This window comes from Chiloscyllium plagiosum, chromosome 2, assembly GCF_004010195.1.
Source record: "Chiloscyllium plagiosum isolate BGI_BamShark_2017 chromosome 2, ASM401019v2, whole genome shotgun sequence".
Lineage (NCBI taxonomy): Eukaryota > Metazoa > Chordata > Chondrichthyes > Orectolobiformes > Hemiscylliidae > Chiloscyllium > Chiloscyllium plagiosum.
Genome location: NC_057711.1, coordinates 46,448,612 through 46,453,368, shown reverse-complemented (window position 1 = coordinate 46,453,368; position 4,757 = coordinate 46,448,612).

The window sequence follows — 4,757 nt, the reverse complement described above, 5'->3', positions numbered from 1 at the left end:
GAACACTTTAACCCCAGGGCATCAATGTGGACTTCAACAGTTTCCTCATTTCCCCTTCCCCCACCTCATCCTAGTTCTAAACTTCCAGCTCAGCACTGTCCGTCCGGACTGTCCTACCTGCCTATCTCCTTTTCCACCTATCCACTCCACCCTCTCCTCCCTGACCTATCACCTTCATCCCCTCCCCCACTCACCCATTGTACTCTATGCTACTTTCTCTCCACCCCCACCCTCCTCTAGCTTAGCTCTCCACGCTTCATGCTCACTGCCTTTATTCCTGATGCTGCCTGAACTGCTGTGCTCTTCCAGCACCACTAATCCAGAATCTGGTTTCCAGCATCTGCAGTCATTGTTTTTACCTAAGGCACTGTAACCAGATGAGTTTTTTTAAAAAAATTGATTGATGGGATGTGGGCATTACTTGCTATGCCAGCATTTATTGCCCATCCTAATTGCTAGAGGCCAGTTAAGAGTCAACCACCTTGCTGTTGATTTAGAGTAATATGTTGGCCACACCAGGTAAGAATAGCAGATTTATGCCCGTAAAGGACATTAATGAACCCAGGTGTCTTTTTTACAAAGTTTAACTATAATTATATGATTGTCCTTAAATTAGTGAGCTTTTAGAACTCCAGAATTTTACTGAATTTGAATTTCATCATCTGCCATGGGATTGGGATTGAAGCACATGTCCCAAGAACGTTTGCTCAGAGTACTGGATATCTGGATTAGTAATCCATTTACACCAATCATTACATGACCACTTACCTACCCTCCTGTAAATGCATCAAAGGACATGGAAGGAAGTGAGAGTGAAAATTGGAGATGCAGTGACCATAATTTTTTATTCTTCCTTAGACTTAGAGTGGTGCCAGAGGGCTGGAGAATAGCGAACATTTGCACCAAGTTCAAAAAAATGGGTTAAAGAATAAACACAGCAGTTAGAGAGCATTGAATTTAATTTTGCTCAAGGAGAAGCTTCTAGAAACAATTTTCACATGAACAAATATGGATTACTTAAGGATAGCAAGCAAGGATTTCTAAAGAGAAAATTCTGTTCAACTAACTTGCTCGTTTTTGCAAAGGTAACAAAGAGGGTATGATCCTCTGCTCTACACTGTAACAATTCTGCGATTTTGAGAGCATCTGCATCTAAAGGACTGATAAATTAAACAGCATTTATTTCAATGCAAGAGGCCAAACAGGGAAGGCATTTGAACTCAGAGCATGGTTGGGAACATTGGACTGGGATATCATAGCAATTACAGAAATATATCTCAGAGATGGACAGGAATGGCAGCTTAATCCTCCAGCGTATAGGTGCTATAGGAAGGATAGAAAGGGGGAGGTGGACAATGGAGTAGGGATAACATTACCGCTGTACTTAGGAGGGCATTCCTGGGAACTATGTCCAGGGAAGTTATTTGGGTGGAAGTGAGAATTAAGAAATGGATGATCACCCTATTGGGAATGTACTGTAGTCTCCCCCCGCTCCCCACCCCCCCCCCCCCCCACCCCCATTCCCACCTCCCAACCCCTACCAGTAATCAACGGGAAATTGAGAAACAAATTTGTAATGACATCTCATTTATCTGTAAGAATAATAGGGTGGCTACGGTAGAGGATTTTAACTTTCCAGACATAGACTGGGATTGCCATAGTATTAATGATTTAGATGGAGAGAAATTTGTTAAATGTGTAGAAGAAATTTTTCTGATTCAGTATGGGGATGTACATACTAGAGAAGGTGCAAAATCTGACCTATCCTTAGGAAATAAGGCAGGGAGGGTGACTGAGGTGTCAGTGGGGGAGCACTTTGGGGCCAGAGACTATAATTTTATTAGTTTTAAAATAGTGATGGAAAAGGATAGACCGGATCTAAAAGTTGAAATTCTGAATTGGAGGAAGGCCAAAGTGAATATTAGGCAAGAACTTTGAAAAGTTGATTTGGGGTGGATATTTGCAGGTGAACGGGTGCAGGATGGAACATGGAGAACCCTTTAAAAATTAGGTAACAAATATCCAGACACAATATTTTCTAGTTAGGGTGAAGAGCAAGGCTGGTAGGTGTAGGGAATGCAGGATAATTGGAGAAATTGAGGTTTTCATTAAGAATAAGCAGGAAGCATGTGACAGACATTGACAGCAGAGATCAAGTGAATCCTGAGAAGAGTATAAAGGTGTTAGGATAATACTTAAGAGGGAAATCAGGAGGGTAAAAAGGGGAGATGAGGTAACTGGCAAATAGGGTTAAGAAGAATCCAAAGGGATTCTATGAATACACTAAGGACAAAAGGGTAACAAAGGAGAGAATAGGGCCATTAAAGATCAGCAAGGCAGCCTATGCGTGAAACCATAGGAAATGGGGGAGATGCTAAATGAGTATTTTGCATCAGTGTTTACTGTGTAGAAAGATGTGAAGATGGAGAACATGAGAAAATAAATAGCTACATCTTGAAAAATGCCCATATTACAGAGGAAGAAGTGCTGAATGTCCTAAATTGCATGGAGGTGGATAAATCTCCAGGAACTGATCAGGAACACTGTGGGAAACTAGGGAAGTGATTATTAGGCCCCTTGAGATATTTGTATCAGCAAAATCACAGTGAGGTGCTGAAAGACTGGAGGTTGGTTAGCGTGGTGCCACTATTTATGAAAGGTGGTAAGGAAAGGGATCTATAAATCAGTGAGTCTGATGTCTGTGGTAGGCATCTTGAGGGGCAGCATTTACATGTATTTGGAAAGGCAAGGACTGATTAGGGAGAGTCAACATGGTCATGTGCACTGGAAATTGTAGCTTATTAACTTGATTGAATTATTTGAAGAAGTGATGAAGAGGATTGATGAGGGTAATATGGTAGATATTACCTATAGGGACTTCAGTAAGGCATTCAACAAGATTCTGCATGGTAGACTGGTTAGCAAGGTTAGATCACACAGAATAGAGGGAGGAATAGTCATTTGGATACAGAACTGGTTCGAAGGAAGCAGACAGAAGGTGGTGCTGGAGGGTTTGGTTTTCAGACTGGAGGCTTGTGACCAGCAGTGTGCTGCAAAGATTGGTGCTGGGTCTACTGCTTTTCATCATTTAAATAAATGATTTGGATGTGAACATAGGACGTCAGTAAGTTTGCAGATGACCAACATTGATGGTGGAGTGGACAGTGAAGAAGGTTACCTCAGAGTACAATAGGATCTTGATCAGATGGGCCAATGGGCTGAGGAATGAGGGGCATAGATCAGATAAATAGACAAGGTCTTTTTCCAGGGGTGGGGGAGTTCAAAACTACAGGGCATAGGTTTAAAGTGAGAGGGGTAAATTTAAAAGGGATCTAAGGGGTAACTTTTCATACAAGGGTGGTGCATGTGTGGAATGATCTGCCAGAGGAAGTAGCGGCGGCTGGCACAATTGCAACATTTGAAAAGCATCTGGATGGGCTTATGAATAGGAAGAGTTCAGACGAATATTGGCCAAATGCTGGCAAATGGGACTAGATTAATTTTAGGGTATTTGGTTGGCATGGACGAGTTGGATTGAAGGTCTGTTTCCTTGCTGTATATGTCTATTACTCATCACTCTAAATGTAAATGAAGAGATTATAGTACTGAAGGGACTAAGAGAGCCTTACTCCAAGGTAAAGATATACTTGGGGTGTACGGGATTCCAAACGATAGCAGCCTAATAAAGGAGTGCAGCCTCCAAAAACACAAACGTAGACACCAAAACTCTAAAGAACCAAGAATATGTTGAATTCATGTAGATATAAAGAGCCTAGTAAATGCAAGTGAACAAAAAAAAAAGCTATGGGAATAGCATTCTAAGAAAGTAAGTCCTTTTTCGATTGCTGATAAAAAGATCAAGATGAGATGTTTTCAGTGATGGGATTATGTTGGGACTGGTGGAAAGGATAAAGATTAACATTGAACAGGGTGAGAAGGTAAAGGGGCAACAGTGAGTAGAGAAGTGATGAAAACAGAAATCTGGGGAATGGATAAACACAATTGAGGACATTGTACCTCATCAGGGAAGAAATCCTTGGAGAAGTGAAAAGAAAGATATATAAAAACTGAAAAAATGTAATCGAATTCCCAAAGGAAGTGAAATGGAAGTGTAATCAAGATGGGATCCAGTGAGATTATGAAAGATATTTGTTTACAGGCTATTTAAAAAATTAAAAATTCAACATTTGAGGAGTGGAAGGAAAAAGTCAGAGATAGTTGGGTTCAAATTTGAGGCAACAGCATAAATTTTTTCCAGTTGGGTTGAGGGTTGAAAGCAGAATGTGGCACTTATACATTCATCATTGCAATGAGAAGGGAGGACAGAGAGGATATGGGAAGGCTTCATAACACTCCAAACCACCAAGAAGCTTGTTACAACTTGAGGACATTTGTAATGGATTTCTAATGCCAGATACTCAAAGGGCCAGTGTTCCCTTTCCCATACCTATTCAAATTATTTTGCCTGTTTGCACGTGCCATACTTCTTTCGTGGCTTTTTTTCATGAATTGAAGCTTCTACAGATACTGGTCTTTGAGCAAGTGAAGATATGTATTTCCAACTAGTGTGGGGTGCCAACAAATGTTTCAGTCTCACTATGTGCACATGCCATGTTTAAAAATCACACAACACCAGGTTAGAGACCAACAGGTTTATTTGGAAGCACCAGCTTTTGGAGCGCTGCTGCTTCAATAGGTGGTTGTGGAGTATAAGATCTTATTCTTATACTTCACAAGTGATTTTTAACTTTGTACAG